General features: G+C 36.4%; 1 long non-coding RNA gene across 1 annotated transcript; it reads left to right on the top strand.

Annotated features, from left to right (window-relative positions):
- Positions 1-1,064: 1,064 nt before the first annotated feature.
- LOC148208306 (uncharacterized) lies at positions 1,065-2,457 on the top strand. Its single transcript, XR_015789023.1, has 2 exons — positions 1,065-1,173; positions 2,233-2,457. It is a non-coding gene; the product is annotated as an uncharacterized LOC148208306 (long non-coding RNA).
- Positions 2,458-21,205: the final 18,748 nt, after the last annotated feature.

Genomic DNA, 21,205 nt, shown 5'->3' with positions numbered 1-21,205 from the left:
ATTTTGAATTCATTCAATTTCAATTTTATTTGACTAACTTAAGACCTCCATGGGTTTTGGATTTTAGTTTGCCATACGTCTCTTGGTCTCTCTCACAGTAGTTCGATTACTCCAACAAGATCAAAGAACCACACGAAATTGAAATTAAGGTAATTACTAACTTCTTTTAGTTTCTAATTCTTTTTTCTTTTTTATTCTTTCACCCTCCATTTTTACGTCAAACGATGCTTCCAAGATTTGCTCGAAAATTGATTAATAAAATGCCAGAGCCAAATATTAATGCCTTCATGGAACATTATTGAGCTAATTACATCCGCACTGATACACCAATACTTGCAAGAGCGCGCAGAAACTTGTAGACAATTATTAGAATGTGATTTCATATATTTGAGTTGAATGGCAATGAGGCATTTCTGCTGTTTATTTGAGTAGAATGTGATTTCATATCTTGATTGCTTCCCATGGACAAAAACTATAGGGACCTTACACTTTTTTTAATGTATTGGGTTGTTCTTTCAACTTTTTTCTTGCAAAAAACATACTACTCATACACACTTACATATTTCTTATTTTGCATTTTAAAATAGGGTCAACGTGAAGACTTTTATGTTTTTATCTATTACGAAGATAGTTTGTTTAACATTCTAACTTTGACAAATATATTTTATATTTGTTTTGCTTTTAACTTTATTGTTGTGTAGTTGTATTGTTGTGAAAATTTTCTGGGTGCAGAATACACTTTTGGAATTCAAAAATGTGGTGAATGTGAAAGAGCATGTAGTTATTGGAATAATATATTTCATAATTCTTGAGGCAACTGACAGTAGTTAAAATTTGTAGTACTTATAACAATTCGATTAATCTGAATATTCAAAATTTATGGTAGGATTAAATCGTCAGACACAATACTTTGAAGTAGCTATTTTGTCATACAAGAAATTCTTGGTTGGGTTCGTACCTCAACGCATATGAGGTACTGCATTATTCTTATTGTTTATGTCAAATGTTTTGAGAAAGCCCATTTTTCCTAAGTTACTTATCATTGCTTTATATGACAGGAGCAAGCTTCGCACTGGAACGAGAAGTTGTCAAGGTTTTTTATTTTGTCGGATCGCGTCCAGATGAGCTTACATATGTTGTGGCCATTTCCATCAAAGTTCCATTATAACAAAGGTAAGCTATTAACTTGTTTTTCGTCATCATTCATACCATAACATTTGAATCTTAAATCTTTATGAATCGACCTTGTTATATGCTATAACTATAGCTAATTTAGCACATTTATCAGATTATTAAGTTCACAAGGAAGATTGAATACTGATTATAGATAGTTTTGTTACATGAGGAATGTACGTTTTCAATCCTTCTGGTATACTAGCTAGTTTGTGTTATACTGTTTGAGTATATTTTGTGCTATGTTGTGTAAGTACATAAGAGTTTTATAAATACTGATTATTAATACATTCATTACAGGACGATTGTACTGATATTTTGTGCTATGTAATTGAAGAATGTAGAAGAAGTGTAGGCATGTCGTTTATTTTAATCGCGCTTGTTCTGTTGGGATCTTTCTTTGGTGGTTATGTTGGTTGTTTTATCATATTATTGGTAAGTTGATAAGGAAGAATATGAATGTTGATTATTTGTAGTGTTGTAGAAGATTATGGTACGTTTTCAATTATTGTGATGCTTATTTAATTATGATATTTTATGCTATATTACTAAAGTATGGAGAAGAAGTGTACGTAGGTTGTTTTTGTTTAATCAATTTTGTTGTTTTGGAATCTGTATTTGCAAGGAATACTGAATATTGATTATAGACGATGAATGTACGTTTACAATCCCTCTGCTATACTAGCTAGTTTGTGTTATATTGGTTAAGTTCATTTTGTGCTATGCTGCTGAAGAATATAGAACAAGTGTTCGGTTATTTTTGTTATTGTAACCTCTTCTGTTATATTGGAACTTTGTTTGATCTTTTTGTTGGTTATCATATCATATTGATACTTTCCTTAGATGATGATTGTAGTGATATTTTGTGCTATGTAATTTAAAAATGTAGAAAAAGTGCAGGCATGTGGTTTATTTGAATCACGCTTCTTTCTGTTTGGTCGTTTGTTGGTTGTTTTATTTATATTATCGAGTAAGTTGATAAGGAAGACTATGAATGTTGATAAGTAGGTTGGTTTTTGTTTAATCATTTATCTAACTTGGGTATTGTTTTTTCATTAGGTCTTTCTTACCCCAAAGATGTCGACAATTAGGAATGCAACTAATTGGTGGCTGAGCATCGTTGTTGGGGTTGGTGTGTAAAGAACATGTTTAATTCTGTAATTCTGTAATTTGTGTTTGAGAATACTAGTACATTCTAAATTAATATATTAGCTTCCTTGTTCATGTTTAATATATTTCAACTTTGTTATGGTAAATTAATATATTTGCGTGTTCGATCGACAAGTTGACAATATGATATTTATATTCGGCGACATCTGCAATCAAAATTAAATACATATTCAGTGATCCTGTTTTTATCATCACAAAATAAAATCATTAGTGACGTTTTTAAACCGTCACCAAAATATTTTTTAGGACAATTATCAAACGTCACGGAATAAACTTTTCATGACGTTTAAACACTGTCACGAAATACACTTTTCGTGACGTTTAAACACCGTCACGAACGGATGTCACGTGACCTCTCCTCCCCTGTTTAAGGTCTTTCCATGACATTTTATAACCGTCACGAAATCATTTTTCATGACGGTTTATGAACGTCGTGGAAGTCCATGTCTTTCATGACGCTAATAAACCGTCACGTGTGCTAATTTTTGTGACGTTTTTTAAACGTCTCGTATACCTTTCGTGATGGGCGTATACGTGACGGCGTTAAAAACGTCACGAAAGATTTTTGTGACGCCAAAAAAACGTCACGGTAGCTCGAATTTCTAGTAGTGCAAGCTCAATTCACATGCCAAATAAAGAAAGCATAATCAACTGCAATAAGCAAGAAATTTGGTTGAAAGAAGAAGAATGCATAGTAGAGTTGTAAAGTGATTAAAGGACATAGAGCCCATAGAAAACTGAGAGAGAAAAAGGTACCAATCCCTAATACCTCATTAACTTCCATCGTCGTGTCTAATAGGCTTTGTATTTTAAAAGGTTTTTAATAAGTCTATCTATCAATTTTAAAGATTTTACCTAACAGGTTCATATACTTCCAAACGTTTCTAATAGATCATTAACTTTAAATTTTGTGTCTAATAGATCTATGTTGTAAACACCCCCGTTCAACACCTTCATACTCAAATTGACATCATCTTACTTGAAATGATACGTCTGTCCTTGATCGAAATTGACATGCTACAAAGTACTTCAAATAATACAAAAGCTAAAATTAAAAGTTTAGTCTATAAACTTTTATGGTTGTTTTTTAATACCTTAAATTTTAAAAAGTGTCTAATAGATTCTTTAATTGTCATTTGGTGTCTCATGTAGGTCTTTAAGTTTTAAAATTGTTTAATAGATTCTTGAACTTTCAAATTTGTGTTTAATAGATTCTTAGCCTACTAGATATTTTAAAAAATTATCCATATATTAGAAAGAAAACTGAAACGTCATGAAAAGGTCCTCTTAAATACAAAATTTCATTTTGTGTGGGGTAGCTTTATGAATTTTAAAATATATCAAAGACCTATTATACGTAGAGAATTGAAATTTCAGAGACCTATTAAATACTTTTAAAGTTACAAGGGACTTAGTAGATACAAAATTGAATGTTTAGGAATTTTATTAGACATAACCGTGAAAGTTTAAGAGCTTAAACTTGCAATCTAGCCATAATATTACTATTTTCTTTTTTTTGAAGATTACCATAATATAATTGGTATGTTGTTTAAGCGTTAAACTAAAAGAGTTAATAAAACGGACTAAGTTGAACACAAAATTGAAATTCAAAAACCTATTCTAAATGTTAAGCATAGGGCCATATTAGACAAGATTTTGAAAGCTTGGAGATATGTTAATAACTTTATGGTAAAAGATATGTTCGACATAAATTTTAAACTTTAAGAGCCCAAACTTGTAATATAACTTAAATTCAATTAAGTAGTATATTTGTTACTACTCTCACTCGAAACAAAGAGTAGAGAAAAATAGTTTGGACTGACCTCTGGAGAATTTCTTTTTAGGTATTTTCTCTTTTTACTCTCCATACCAACTCGATAGCATGGTTGAAGGCATAGAACTCTATCGAGGAGTGGTAAGTTTCCACGTTGTCCATGGAGTTTGTGGACCTATCGTATTCTTGTTGGATTTGTTGGGTTTGTAAGGTGATTGCAAACAGGGTCTCATATCGGCTAGAGAAGGGAATGATCATAATCTATACGATATGACAATTATGTCCATTGTGAGGCCTTTTTGGTAACTATTAAGAATTTGAATAGTTTTTTTTTTCTTTTAACTATTTATGCTCTGCAACTGCCATATTTATTCACATATACAATGCGATTATCTCTTTAAATTTTGTATTTGGATTAATGTATTTAATTACATATACATTGCCGATGTTGACCAATTCTTTATTTATTTTTATTAGCCGGTTTTTTATTCAATTTTTGTGTTCAAGTTACACATTTCACAACTGTGTTATTCTGAAATGCGATTGCTTAATAGACCACAATGTGGTCTATTGTATATGGCATTATATTTTTTCAAAAAGAAAAAAAAAACATATGACACTATAAACTAAAATTCAAAATTTGAATTAATTTTTACCAACCGTATTTTGGAGGGGTTTCAATGGGCAAATTGTGGGTGGATTTTAATTCGTCCCTATTTAACACCTCCCACACTACCAATAGCCACCCCCACGATTTCCTTCCGTTTCAATGGTCAGTCCCCTCTTTAAATTTCCATAGCCTCTTCGCTATTCCCATTACCCTTCATTCCACAACCTCACTGAAAACGTTGAGGTACAAGGTGAAAGCTAATAAGAATAGGACGATGGAACTACCTCTCTTGGAAAGCGAGCATTCTGATGAAGAGTTTGCTGATGCACATGACCAGATGATAGCCTCGGAGGTTTCTGATACCCTGCCGGCCTCCCTGACTAAAGACGTTGACCCGCCCGTTATCGAAGCCAGAGGAGGAGCACCCTCGTACTGCCCATCTAGTGGAGGAGTCTCCCACTAACTCCCTCCCAGCAACAATCACCCTTACCCCTCCTGCACTCATTCCCTCAATCCCATCGCCAAAAGCCCCGGCACCCACACCCACTCCGGACCCTACTGTTTGTACCATACCGCCTCCCACCGTAAAAGACGCCCCTCCGTCTTCTATCCCAAAATCAACTCCCAAGCCCCCAACTAAACCCTCAACCTCCTCTGGACTAGCTTCGCGAACGTGAAAAGCCAAAAGGCCAATTGAAACATCCATTGCCCCACCCCCACAAAGAAGGCCAAGGCCCCTCTACGACAAAACCTCCGCATCTATAACCTGCCCCTCTTCCTCTGCTTTGAAGGGAAAGCAAAAAGCTAAAACTGCTAAGACCATTTCATCAACTGAGAGGAAACAACAACTTTCTTCATCCTCTATGCAGGTGCCATCTTCTTTGACTCTGCCAAGCCGCAAGAAAGCAAACATTGTCCTCCCACATGAGGTAACATTTGAGCGTTTTATCAGTTCAGAAGCAGCCGAGACGTTTGAGAAGCTGAGAAAGTAGGATTTTTATTATGAGAAAGGCTTTCAACTAGACCCAGTGCAGCAGTTTGTACAGGACATAATCGATAAGAATGGGTGGACGTATTTCTGTGCCCCTTCTCATCTCCATCTCCCTCGCCGCGTTCGAGAATTTTACGCCAATTTCGACGCGGACAGCATCAGCCATACGGTCGTAAGAGAGGTGCACGTTGATTGAACTCAAGAAAAGATTAGTCGCGTTCTGCACCTGCCCTCCAATCCCTAAGTTGTGTTCAATGCGATGATGCTGCAGCCCACGGAGGAGCAACTAGCTCGTGCCCTAACGGTTGTGGGCCATGCTAGAGCGACCTGGACTGTTGCTTCCCAAGGCGCCAGTTCGTTGCTTTCCTCATTCGTCACACCTGAAGCCAATGTATGGCTTTACTTCCTCAAAATCAGGATCATGTCAACAACGCACGACTCCTCTGTCACCAAGGAGAGAGTCCTTTTGTTAGCCTTCTTGCTTGAGTGGCAAACCATCGACATGGGCCAAATCATACATCAAGAAATCATCCAATATGCCACAAAGACGATGGAGCACTTGTTATTTCCACATCTCATTTCCAAGCTTTGTCTGAAGAGTGATGCTCCTGTTGTCTAGGACGATGAGGTAATAATTGAGAAGCAGTTTATTGACAAGCCCGTGCTGAAGCGGCTTATGTCTTCTGAGCTTTCATGGAAGACTGCGATACCAATAGGGGCATCAATGAAATGATGACTTACCAAGCCCGAATCTTGGCTGAGCTCTCTGAGCTCAAGGAAATGATCGCTTGGAGCGTTTGGCCCAGACATCAGCCCCAACATCTTCTACCGCACCTCCTACTATGATTACTCTGCTGGATCATAGCTCCGATTATGGAGAGGAGGATGAGCTTGCAGGTGATGACTCGGAGGTACAGAAGAGTGAGAGCAGTTCAATTTAAACACAAGTCTCTCTCCTGGCCTCCTTTCTCTCTTCTGGATATCTCAAACCTACCAAACCAAACCAACCAAATCAAATTTATTTTTATGCATTTACTTTTCAGGATTTTAATTTTCTACCTTTAATTTTCTAGTTTTTAGTTGAATTTTCTTTTTACATTATGTCCCCCCCCCCAAATTATATTTTGAGTGGTTAATGAATCCTAATATGATTGTTCTTGCCTCTAATATTCTGTGCATCTTAATCTTGCCTTGCTTTCTTAAGTAATAATGCTGCCAGTAGATATTTGGTCCTGGATATAGCTGTGCTAGAGCAGCTACTTGTGGGCAGTCACAGTTTTTGTTATGTTATAGTATAGGTCCAAGTACGAAGGCCCTAGCATCATCCTATGAATACAATTGCAAAATAGAGAACACGTAGTTGATAGGTTTCAATAGCTTACCTATATGAGCGAAAAACTACCTTAGTATCACCATAGAATCAATCCTTATACTTCACACTCTTTTTTATGTCTCTTTACACCATCTACATCTGAACTGTGAAAAATACCCCCTCTATAGCTCCATTTTTCTTAGTTCTAAGTTTGGGGGTTTGTAGGAGCATTCTATATCCTACATTCAATAGCATTGATGACGATGTTGTACTCTAAGTTTGGAGGTGCGTACACTTGCTTTGTTTTTGAAAGGATGAGCTTCTAATGTATAACTATGAATTTTTCTAGTCTTGTAATTCATCTCATTTTATATTAAAAAATATTTTAAAGAGGCTACAAGACTAGGAAGGGCTAGTAGCATATAGTAAAAAAGCTAGGATGGTAATAAAAGGGTAGTGCTTTAGACAAGCGAAAGGGAGTTTAAGAAGTATATCTCTAGGTGGGTTTATGTTTTTGAAGAGGAAAGTAGGATGATGCTAGAGCTTTAGGAAAGAGCCTTTGCTAGAACTGGAACAAGAATTTAGTTGCCCCCTTTAGATGTTTTTAGTGAAAGTAGGTTCATAGGCTAGCATATGTGTTGGCATTAGGTGTGAAAGCAGGAAGTAGAGCCTGAAGTAAGATGTGTGTTCAATAGATGCAAGTGCTTTTCATATTTCAGGGATGTTAGAGTTAATTTTGCTTAAAGACAAGCAAGGTTTTAAGTTTGGGGGTGTGATAACTCTCTATAAGAGAGTGTTTTATGGTATAATTTGGGCAATTTTGGTGTGCAAACATAAGGGTCCTTGATAAAATAGGAAAACAAAAAATTTAGTCAATTAGGAGCCTGAGCTATTTAAAATTCTCAATATACTTGTTTTGAATAAAGTTCAGTTGATTATATTATTATTTTGGTGTTAATTGCATAATTGATGACGTTTAAGCTAGGGGCTATGAAGGGTGCTGAGGTGCGGCTAGAGCCTCAGAGAGAGAGTTTCTATGCTGGAGTCTGCCGGAGTCGCATAAGTGACTGTGCAGTAACTTGTTGCCTCAGTTTTAACCGTATCTGTACAGCTTCCAAGTGTTTCCCTAAATTTAAGGGTCGTGATATAAAAGGGAAACAGTGCCCAGCCGCAAAAGGAGAGAGAAAGAATAAATAGTAATTTTCGACCTCAAAATCAGAGAACATTCCTTACCCATTTTCGAGGAAGAAGCTGACTAAGGTGAAGCTGAACCTTGCGTCATCACTGAGTTGGGGAATTTTCCACCAGTACTGAAGCTTCCTTACTCGATGGAATCCATTTCTTTCTACCCACTGTTTCATTTTCTTTTAGCATGAACTAAACCCCACCTTCAGGGGGGGGGGGGGGGAGGGGTAAACTTGCTGTAGCTTTCGATTGACTATGTTTTAATAGAGGTGTTTTAATTCTTTCATCTTACTAATTTTGTTTAGCCAGCATTATTAGTTTGAAGGCTCGTTTGAGACTTGGAAAAGTACTCTTGATGCATGTATTTCTCTATTTGTGTTAGATTCATCTCTTTGAAGTAGGATGGTGAGTACTCAGGGATGAGATTCACTATTTCTTGCTTATAAACTGTGTGTAATGCTTGTTTAATCTACAGCGAGAGCTGGGTTTAAACTGTTGGAATTAATTTAATTGATTTCATTAAATGGGTAACAATTTATGATAAATTAAATGTACTACTATTCATGGGAAAATAAGTGGTCTAATTAGGGCCCATAAACTTCCTGTTGTGGCCCGCTGGGCAGATACCAGCCCGTTGATTCTAGGGGATTATGGAAAACCCTAGAATCAACTTATAAATACAGGGTTATGATCCCCAATAAACTATGCTTCTTTAGTCTTCTATTCCCCATCCAATAGAGAGTATTGCCCATCTTTGGTCTAAGGCTGCATAGTTGAGGAAAACCCAAACCACACTGATATTGCTACAGGAATTTGGAATCTCTACTCATGGATTCAGGTAATTCGAAATAACTTATAGTTCTTTAGCCTACTCCCATGCATAGATCTTATATAAAGTTTTTGTTTTCTAACAAGTGGTATCAGAGACTGATTTGCATGGTTGTTTGCTAAATATTTGATTGTTGTTTATGAATAAATTTGTTGGTTTTCCCTATAATCAAATTTATTATTAAACAACATGAATTATTCGAACTATTTGGATTGATTAGTTATTGGACAATTTTGAATAATTTAATTTGAAAGTCGTTTGAATTTATTGATTTGATGAAGTTTGACATATACGTTCTCCCCAATATTGTCCAAATCGATCGTATTATAATCAATTCAGTTACTGTTTAAAAAAAAAAATCAAAGATGGGCGTGAAGATTCAATTTAATAAGGAAAGGAATTTTTTTTTTTAGAATGACACCTGGGTTGATTCAATTAGAAAGAGAGAAAGAAAAAGAGAAGAAAAAAGAAAAAGGAATGCGGCGGCACTCCACTGGAGGAGTGCCGCCATGTGGCTGCTGTGCTACCCTAGCACATAAAAGTGATATTTTTTTTCCCTTCTCTCCTCCTTTTTCTTTTCTTTCTCCTGATTTATTTTTATAAATATTCTTTATATTTATAATCTGTAATAAATTTTTGAGCATAAAAGTATGGAGAACAGTTTTTTATTATTATTATTATTTTATTGTGCTAATTAAAGGTTGACTATTACGGTGAATAAATTTATATTTAATTTATTGGTAGCACAATTTGTCTAATTTCTTTAAATGTTTTGATGCGTGAAATATGCTACCAAAGTAGTCTCTATTTTATAAATTGGAACATTTAAAGTTCTTAGATGTAGTGTATTTCTTGCTTATGCAGATTGTGATCGGCCTAAAGGAAGGTTGCAATTTGGGTAGACAACAAATACACATGCAATAATAAATATGGATAACATAAGGTTGTGTCCTTGAAGTTGTTAGTCGGCCCAAAGGAAGGCTATCATCTAAAAGGAATGAGTTATTAATGTTTTATTATTGTACAGAGAGTATCATTAGCAAATTAACATTTTTTTATCCAAAGACTGAATGCAAATGTTGCATTAGGTATCTCATTTGTCCTCATAAAGTTTATTTAGAATGTCATGAATATTTATATATATTTGTGTGACATTACTTACTATATTGAGCTTGTGTTCTTTATACAGTTAAGGTTGCTAATTCTGATAATATGTCCACTCAAGTCAACAACATTCCTAGACTGAATGGGGCTAATTTTAAGGACTGGAAAGAAGACATCCAGATAGTACTTGGGTGTATGGATTTAGACCTTGCATTAAGGGTAGACCGTCCTACTTCAACTGAGGAAAATCCTAACAAGGTTGAAATTGAGAAGTGGGATAGGTCTAATCGCATGTGTCTAATGATCATGAAGCGCTCAATTCCAAAACATTTAGAGGCTCTATTGTTGAGGGAACGAATGCCAAAGGCTTTCTAAAGGAAATTGAGCAGTACTTTACCAAAAACGATAAGGTAGAGGCGAGTACCCTTATGGCAAAACTCACCTCATCAAGATACGTTGGTAAAGGAAACATAAGGGAATACATAATGCAAATGTCAAATGTTGCAACAAAACTTAAGGCACTGAAGTTGGAAGTTTCTGAAAACTTTTTAGTGCATTTAGTTTTGAACTCTCTTCCAACAGAGTATAGCCACTTTAGGGTGAGTTACAACACTCAGAAGGATAAATGGTCCCTGAATGAGCTAATCTCTCACTGTGTTCAAGAAGAAGAGAGGATGCAGTGAGATAAGACAAAAAGTGTTCACATGGCTTCTACCTCAAAGAGTGTAAAGAGAAAGAGAGTGAATAATGCTGCGGAATCTTCTAAGCAGAAAAAGGAAAAGAAACAAGATTCAGGACCTACTTGTTTCTTCTGTAAGAAGATTGGGCACATAAAAAAACAATGTGCCAAATATGCTGCATGGCTATTAAAGAAGGGTATGTTTCTCTCATTTGTTTGTTTTGAGATTAATCTAGCTTCTGTACTTATGCATACGTGGTGGGTAGATTCAGGTGCTACTACTCACATAAGTGTATCTATGCATGGTTGCATTTGGAGCCGACCGCCAAGTGATGCTGAGGCTTTCATCTATGTGGCTGACGGCAATAATGCAAAAGTAGAAGCAATAGGAACATTTAGATTATCTTTAGGAACTGGTTTTCATTTGGATTTGTTTGAGACTTTTGTTGTTTCGTCATTTAGACGGAATTTAATTTCTGTTTCTTCATTGGATAAATTTGGTTATTCTTGTTCATTTGGAAATAACAAACTAAGTCTTTTGCATAATTCAAATATTATTGGTACTGGTTCATTGATTGATAATTTATATATGCCTGATAATGTTCCTTTTGATAATGAAACCTTGCATGTTTTATCACGCGGTACAAAGCGAAAATTAAATGAAAATTCTGGTACATTATGGCACAAATGATTAGGACATATCTCTAACACTAGAATTAAGAGACTCGTGGATGAAGGAATTCTTGATTCACTTGACCTAACAGATCTTCAGGTTTGTGTTAATTGTATCAAAGGAAAAGAAACAAACAAGAGGAATATAGGTGCTGAAAGAGCTAAAGAAGTCCTAGAACTGATACATACTGACATATGCGGACCATTCCCTACGGCTTCATGGAATGGACAACAGTATTTTATCACGTTCATCGATGATTATTCAAGATACTGCTACCTATATTTAATTCATGAGAAATCTCAAGCTCTGGACATGTTCAAATCTTTTAAAGTAGAAGTTGAACTTCAACTTAAGAGGAAGATTAAAACTCTCAGATCTGACCGTGGAGGAGAATATTATGGTCGATATGATGGATCGGGTGAACAACGTCGAGGACCCTTTGCGCTTTTCCTTGAAAAATGTGGCATAGTTCCTCAGTACACGATGCCTGGGAAACCTAGCATGAATGGAGTTGCTGAGAGGCGAAATAGGACTCTTAAAGATATGGTAAGAAGTATGATTGCTCATTCTTCTTTGCCAGAGTCTCTTTGGGGAGAAGCATTAAAAACTGCAGTATACATACTTAACAGAGTGCCTAGCAAAGCAGTAAATAAAACCCCATATGAGCTGTGGACAGGAAAAAGACCCAACCTAAGGCATTTACATATTTGGGGATGTCCAACGGAAGCAAGGCCTTATAAGCCAAATGAAAAGAAACTGGACTCAAGAACCATAAGTTGCTACTTTGTTGGGTATGCTGAGCGCTCTCGGGGTTTTAAGTTCTATAATCCCACTTCAAGAACTTTTTTCGAGATGGAAAATGCTCGATTTCTTGAGAATATTGAGTTTTAGGGGAGAAATAAAAGTAAAGATGTTGTCTTTGAAGAAGAAAATGCTACTATCATGAGTGATGTGGTTACTTTACCTACCATTGTCAGTAAAATAGTTTTAGATAATGACACCCAAGATAAAGTTTCAACGCTCAATGTCATTACCTCTCAAGACAACACTGAGGACACATCACCCTTCCCTATAGATCAACCTCAACATACTCAAGAAGTGTCATTAAGAAGATCCACTAGAGAAAGGAGAAGTGCAATACCAGATGATTATATTGTATTTCTTCAAGAACATGAGGATAGCATTGGCCTTACAGAAAATGATCCTATCAATTTTCAACAGGCAATGAAAAGTTCTAAAGTAGATAAGTGGATTGAGGCTATGCAAGATGAGATGAAATCTATGAGTGACAATGGCATTTGGGATCTAGTTGAGTTGCCTGCAGGAAAGAAACCTATTGGTTGTTAATGGATATTTAAAACCAAAAGGGATTCAAAAGGCAACATTGAAAGATATAAAGCACGTCTTGTTGTAAAAGGTTTCACTCAAAAGGAAGGCATAGATTATAAAGAGACTTTCTCTCCAGTTTCCTCGAAAGACTCTTTTAGAATTATTATGGCACTGGTAGCACATTTTGACTTAGAGTTACATCAGATGGATGTTAAGACAGCTTTTCTCAATGGAGGCATTGTTGAAACCATTTACATGGAGCAACCAGAGAACTTTGAATCAGGAAATCCAGAGTCAATGGTTTGTAGACTAAAAAAATCCATCTATGGACTCAAGCAAGCTTCCCGTCAATGGTACCACAAATTTCATAATGTCATTACTTCTTTTGGTTTTGAAGCTAATGTAGTTGATGAATGTGTGTACCGCAAGCACAGTGGGAGTAAATATATCTTCCTAGTATTATATGTAGATGACATCTTATTGGCTTGCATCGATTTAAACCTGCTACAAGACACCAAGAACTTTCTGACAAAACATTTTGAGATGAAAGATCTTGGCAATGCCTCTTTTGTTTTGGGTATACAGATACTGCGAGATCGTTCTCAATATATCTTAGGGTTATCACAAAAGAGTTACATTGATAAAGTATTAAGTAGGTATGACATGAATGGATGTCAGCTAGGAGATACACCCGTAGCTAAAGGAGACAAATTCAGTTTGAATCAAAGCCCTAAAAGTGATCATGAAAGGAGTGAGATGCAAAAGATTCCGTACTCATCAGCCGTAGGGAGTCTTATGTACGCTCAAGTTTGCACCCGGCCTGATATAGCTTTTATAGTGGGAATGCTAGGCAGATATCTGAGCAATCCAGGTATGCAACACTGGAAAGCAGTTAAAAGAGTTATGAGATATTTGCAAAGAACGAAAGATCACATGCTCACATATCGGAGCAGATAATATAGAGATCTTTGGCTTCTCTGACTCTGATTTTGCTGGATGCCAAGATAGGAAGCGGTCCACATCTGGGTATATCTACATGATGGCAGGAGGAGCCATTTCATGGAAAAGTGTTAAGCAATCACTTGTACCTCCTTCAACAATGGCAGCAGAGTTTGTGGCATGCTATGAGGCGTCGAATCATGGAATATGGCTTAGGAATTTTGTCATAGCACTTAAGATAATTGACAGTATTGAAAGACCATTAAAAATTTACTGCGACAATAATTCAGCAGTGTTATATTCCAATCACAACAGGAGCTCGACAAAGTCAAAACATATTGACATAAAGTATCTTGTTCTTAAGGAGAAAGTTCAAAATAATTTGATAGCTATAGAACACATAGGAACACATAACATGCTAGCAGATCCTCTTACCGAAGGCTTAGTACCTAAGGTCTTTCAAGATCATGTAGCCCGTATGGGTGTCATTTCAGTAGATAATGCCTTGGTTGAGTGGGAGTAATTTTAATTACAACTATGTTGTTTTATACTTTTCTGCAGAATAAAGATGATGGTTTATTTGAACTCACAATGAATATGTATATATATATGTGTGTGTGTGTTTATTGCGTTGATCTCTATAAAGTACGATAAGGACCAGTGGAGAATAGACATGAACAGATCACTATGAATGTAATTCTCATGCTGCTCTTCCACACTTGATCTATGTCATCAAGTATATTTGGTGTGGTGATCATTGAAGGTTGAGTTGCGCTTATATATGTGACAAAAGCCGCCTTGGTCCCACATTGGTATACAAGATGGACCAGATTGTAATTAAAGGAAGTTTTTTTTTTAAATAGTATTTGGTTGTGCACTAAAAGTTGAAACTTATATGATTTATCGTAGAATTCTGTTACCCAAGTGGGAGACTGATGGAATTAATTTAATTGATTCCATTAAATGGGTAAAAATTTATGATAAATTAAATGTACTACTATTCATGGGAAAATAAAGTGGTCTAATTAGGGCCCATAAACTTCCTATATGTGGTGTGGCCTGCTGGGCAGATACCAACCCGTTGATTCTAGGGGATTATGGGAAACCCTAGAATCAACTTATAAATACAGGGTTATGGTCCCCAATAAACTATGCTTCTTTAGTCTCCTATTCCCCATCCAATAGAGAGTATTGCCCATCTTTGGTCTAAGGCTGCATAGTTGAGGAAGACCCAAACCACGCTGATATTGCTACAGGAATTTGGAATCTCTACTCATGGATTGAGGTAATTCGAAATAACTTATAGTTCTTTAGCCTACTCAAGTAGGCTAAAGAACTATAAGTTATTTTATGTTAGAAAACAAAAACTTTATATAAGATCTATGCATGGGAGCTCCCATGCATAGATCTTATATAAAGTTTTTGTTTTCTAACATAAACATGTTTTGGTATCTCGGGAGAAAGCCATGTTTGTTTGGACATTCAACATTTTGAGTTTGCTAAAGCATTAGTTAGTCGTGAGTGACAACATTCGAGTGATTCCCCATCGATTTACCTTTATATTGCATCACATAATTCGTTTCAGAAACATGTGTCGGTATCCCTATTTGACCAAGTTTTTGACCCATTTCCCATTATTATTTGCCAAAAAGGACCACATATTCTTAAAGTAGAACATACATAGATTATTTCTGCATAAAAGTCAATCTATGGTACTTTAGGAAAAATATGAGATAAATGTGGTCAAAGTTGGAAGAAAATAACAGAATTCTGTTTTTTTGCAGAATTGCGCCTGGCGCATTTTTGAAGGGCAATTTGTCAAAACGCATGTTTTGATTAATGAAGGGCAAGGAGGACATTTCCCACATGTTTAAAACCGTGAGTCCAAGTCCAAGTGAGGTGGTTAGGTGAATCTCAACCCTTTTCCACCTAAAATGGAGGGAAGTTTCAACCAACTTATGGTGATATAAAAGGAAGCCATCCATCCCTCAGCAAATCATCCCTTCCAAGCTTCATTTCATCTTCTTTTAGATGTTATCTAGTTGTAGAACACGTTTTTAGGGTTTATGTTCATGTTCTAGTTGTTCATTTCTTTGTTTTTCACGCTTTTACCATTCGTAGTGCTTTTAATTCAGTTTCTTACTTCTGTTCTTTGTTCATTCTGTTATTTTAAAGTTCTTTAGCGAGTTTCAACTCCCCTCACGCTCGAGAGAGAAGAGGGTCAAGCTAGAACTTCTTGTACGGCTTATTTATTCATTTAAATTCAATGAAAAATACTTTATTTATGTTTTCGTGCATTTACTCTCATCTAATTATGTTCTAAATTAGTTATCAACCTCGTTGTGGAATGCCTTAGTCAAATGATTTGATTTTTAACACGCTCGGGATTTTGGCCATATTGCACCTGGCACTTTTTTGGGTTGGTTTCTAAAAACTTCTCTTTACGTCTTTTTTCCATTTGGCCAGTGGGAACTTGATTTATACACTAAAGCCCAACCTTGGGAAAGGTGAGTTAGGTAAAATAATAGGAAACCAATATGAGATGTGACTTAGGAATAAACGCATAAAATATGGTCCTAGGAATAGGCCCTCTGACCCATAATGCAAATGAGTTGGTAGATATTCTCTAGGATTGTAATCACACATAGGAATATGATTGTAGGTTACCCTAGCCTCTGCAGCGACCAAAAGCGGTAGTGAAAGAGTAGAACTCAAATCCCAAGAAAAGTCAGGAATTGCACCTGGTGCATTTTCCCAACATAGTGTGTTTTCCATGTTTTGCATCAAAACTAAGGTAGGAGACAAGGATGTTGAGTTTCATTAAATTGCTTGATAGTTAAAACCCCAAACAACAACATTTCACCATTATTTTCTTCCTAAATCACAATTTCATATTTGAACTATTTCACTGCATTACTTGATTTTGAAAAGCAACAAGTCTCTGAGGATTCGACCTTGGATTACTTCCGAGTATTACTTGTCGAAATTGAGGGCTGCTTTAACAAAGACATTCAAAGGCTTGGCAGATGATGATGTAGTGGTAGACCTTCACTCGAAAATTTCAAGGTTAGCAGACACTATGATGAAGAATATAACACGACCTGAGGCTGGATCTTCCAAAGCTAAAGTGAACAGTGTGCAAAGTGTATCATATCCATATTGCGAAGGAGAGCACCGTTTTTAGGATTGCCAAGGCAACCTAGCTTCAGTGTTCTATTTGTGTAATCCACAACCAACTAAGAACAATGTGTATGGGAATACATAGAATACGAGCTGGAGAAATCACCATAATTTTAGTTCGGGTGGAATTCAATCAGGGCAAAACGCAGGAACCAGTAATGCCCCAACATTTGAACAAAAAGGGCATTATTCGCCTAGATTCTTAGGTTAGAGTCAAGTTGTAGTTCAGAAGCAACAAGGGACTATAACGTTAGAGGACATGTTTAAAGCGTATATGGCAAAGAATGAGGCTTATATGTCGAAGAATGACACAAATGTTCAGAGCCAAGCTGCATTGCTGCAAAGTCAAGCAGCATATTTGAGAAATATAGAAGCCCAAATAGGATAGTTGGCTGCAGAAGAGTCGCCAACAGGTAGTGTTTCCTGTTTTTTAAATTTCTTTTTTGTTTCAAACCATGATCTGGTTGTGTGATAGTCTATTGGTTTGAGAAAGATGGGCAGAGGTTTGGCCTTTGTGCCTTTGTTAATTGACCTTATTAGTGCCTTATTTTCTCATCGATCTTGATCGTCAGGAAATGGGTCTTCGAAGTTAGTTGATATTTTTGCCAACTTCTCAAGCAGGTTGGCTGACTATCACCTTGGTTCGCTCCATTTGCTTCTTTAGTTCTTGGACTTAAGCCCTAAGAGCAACACCATCCTCGTGATTTGTCTACAAGTGGGGGGGGGGGTGGGAGGGAAGGGTTGCACACCTGCATCCCCACGCAGGGGCAGGTCTCTTCAAGTAAGTGGGAAAATATAGCAAGGGTCGCCTAATATTCGACTGTATGTTGAATAGTTAGGATTGGTTCGCAAACTTATAGGTGTTTTCCATGATTATCGTGAATTAGTGACAAAGGTAGGTTTCAACTAGAAAAGTCCAAACCGAGTTAATCTAGAAATTGTTAAGGATAACAAATATCCACATATTGTCATAATGGTATGATAGTGTCCACTTGGACATAAGTCATCCTGACTTTTCTTTTGCTTTGATCAAAAAAGGTCTCGTACTAATGAAGATAATTGTCATCATTTATATACCACGAATATCCTATTCCCTAGCTAATGTAAAACTTTTTTTTGCAATCCTAACAATCCCATCTCCCTCCAGAACAACAGTACCACTCCCAATTGGCAATGGTGCATTGGCCCTCCACTACACACATAGAGCACAACCATACAAATTATATTGTGGGATATACATGGTGCCGACCACTATGCACCTTTATTTCCTCCCCTTCAACAAAGGACATCTTCCTGTAAGCTTACCCAACTTGATTGGGTGTACATTCTTTCTATCAGTCTACTCGACCTAATCAGGCTATCCATCATTCTTTCTATCAGTCATTTTTTGTTCAGTCTATGAGGATTTAACCAACACAAGTAGGTTTAGATCACTTTATGGCTCTAATACCGCTGGTTAAAGACAATGAACCTCTACTATCTCCATTATGGTTTGATATTTATCCACTTTGGCATGGGTCCTCATCACTTTTACTTTTTGTTTCACTCAAAAGGACTCGTTCCAATTGTGATAATTGTCCTCACCTACATACCATTGATCTCCAAGCCAATGTAAGACTTTGTTTACACTCATAACATAATCGGGTACAAATTAAAACATAGAGGAGAAGAAATCTAACATTGGTGTGGTGTTGTGCCCAACACACTCCGATACTTAAGTCATTTAATAGATCGAGTTGTGCCGAGATCAGCTTGAGTAAACTAGCCTACCTTTCACACGATTAAGGATGTCTCTATTTATAGTAGGGGAATCTCATTAGGTACTCTGTGATCGTTTTAGACTTTAAAGGCTTGTGCATTCTTTTCCATAGCAACAATATATCTGCTTATCGGTTTGTTAGTAACATAGGGACCTGCCCATGTAATGTTCAATATGGTGCTATCAAGCTTACGTGGTTCATCCTCTAGCACCTCAGGCTAGGTCTAAGGCTTGTGTGTTGGGTGTGTTGCCCTAAACTCGTAGTTTGTATTTTGTGTAAAAACAAATCTATATTCAATAAAGTTTTATTCAATAAATTTGTTATTGAATTCATAGCATTGCATCGTCCGAAATCCAATAAACTAAACATCCGAGGTTATTTTAGTGTAACCGGGACATTATATGTACTGGGTATATATTTGATATACCCCTGATATACGAGGTATATATTTGATATACCCTAATATACAAGTGGATAATGTCCCGTGAATAACCTAAAGGGTCTATAGTATATGGATAAGGTTGGGTACCTTATCCTGGCAACACTATGGATACGGCCCACTCTGTAAAGGTTACAGACGACTCGATCCAGGTTGTTCGTGTGGAGACATGCGAGTGGGGGTATCCTATACAATGAGTTTGTATAAGACCGGACCACGAAATAGCCAATCTTTAGATCTAACACCGTTAACTAATAGATTGTTGTTTCTTAGGATGACCAGACAACTCATTCTCAATCCTGAGTGAGTTATGGAGTCATGCCCGTAAGGGCTCGTCCTTTGATCTGTATGGGTGAGAGTGGCCCGAGTTGCCGACTCAATATTCCTACCATTTTGGGGACGAGACCGAGTGGGGAGCTGGGAACATAACTTCAGAAGATGAAATTCACTCATCCCCGACTTTAGGGGAGTAGATGAGTGTTCTCTTAAATCCTGACTCCGGGACTTGAACAAGGGGCCCCACCCTCTCATTGGCCCGTGAGGGACTTCTGGTTATTGGTCGGACCATAACCGGGTTGTTCATTAGAGGAGCAGTGGTGTTTAAGGGGTAAGATGTAACTCATGAGTAAAACGGTAATTTGACCCAACTTGAGTTACGAGCACTCGTGAAGGATTGGCTTGTCATTAATGGTCGTATATCCGTCGACACGAAAACATTCTGCAGTGAGAAGAGTGCAACTGTGGGTCTTTAGTGGAATGACTCGTAGTTAACGAATGTTGATTAACTCGGTAAATGAGTTTGACCGATTAATCTCGCATCGTTGGAGCTTCTGATCTGTAGGTCCATTAGGTCCCCTTGCTAGCTCACAACGGGTAAAACGAGGATCAAATTTTGGAAGAATTTGAATTGTTCAAATTACTTTAAGGATTATATGTATATTGATACATTATAATATATAGTTAATTATAAATTAAAACTATATATTATGAGAGAAATTATTTGAATGAGATTCAAATAAAAATAATATGAATATGATTCATATGAAAACTATAGGTTATAAATTAATGCACATAAGATGTACATTAAATCTATAGATTATACAAGAGAGAATATGGTTTAATTAAATATTAGATATTTAATTAAATGTTAAATAATTAATTGTTCATTATTTAATGTTACATTTAATTAATTAATATTAATTAATTATTAATTATTTAATAAATATATTAATTATATTAATTAATTAATATTAATAAATAACTCCCCTGCATTTTAGCAGGGGGGTGGGGAGTTTAATGACGTGGGGTAACTCCCCACGTCATTGTTTTTTTTTTTTGTTTTTGTTATGCAGAAGGGTTTTGCAGAAAAAGAACAGAGAAAAAACACAGTAGAATTTCGATCCTCTCTCAATCAAGATCTCTCTCAAACTCTCTCTCTCGTTCCAAGGAAACGCTCCCAGAAGCGTGATCTCGAAACCCAAGAGGATAGCAAGGAAGATTTAGTGGTGTTGTTCGACGGAAATTCGTTGAAGAAAAGTTCTTCAAAGCTAATTTTTCCCCTGTGTTTTTTCCTTCTTTGGAAATTGATTTTGTTTCCCAAATATCACGAACAACGGTCCGCTTCCACTCCGGGATTCTCATCCCTGCATTGTGTTCGGCTCATGTCGTGTTCCTTCGTCGGTGAGTTCGACCTCCACGCGACCCAATCCTCTTTTCGCAATGCACTATGTAGGATATTGCCATACAAAGTTTGCAAAGCCTTCCACATAGCGGTCAATTTTGCCACCTATAATAATAACAATTATGTTAAATACCATAAACTTTGGATCCACTCGGTGAGTATCACAGAAGAAGGGGTCAAAGTAGTGGTCACAATTGTGCTAAAAGTGATCGGCATTCATCATTTTAGCTTTAGACTTATAGATTATTCCATACTTATTTGAGACAAAAGAGTTTATTGTAACACTTTTCAAAAATTTAGGCTATCTAAGTTAACTTTTCAAGGAAACTCGTATATATAACAGATTTTGAGTGTCAGATTGATTAGGAGTAATTTTG

The sequence above is a fragment of the Momordica charantia genome (assembly GCF_013281855.1).
Source record: "Momordica charantia cultivar OHB3-1 chromosome 11 unlocalized genomic scaffold, Mcharantia_2.0 BLBB01000011.1, whole genome shotgun sequence".
Classification (NCBI taxonomy): domain Eukaryota; kingdom Viridiplantae; phylum Streptophyta; class Magnoliopsida; order Cucurbitales; family Cucurbitaceae; genus Momordica; species Momordica charantia.
This window is presented reverse-complemented; position numbering and strand designations above follow the sequence as displayed.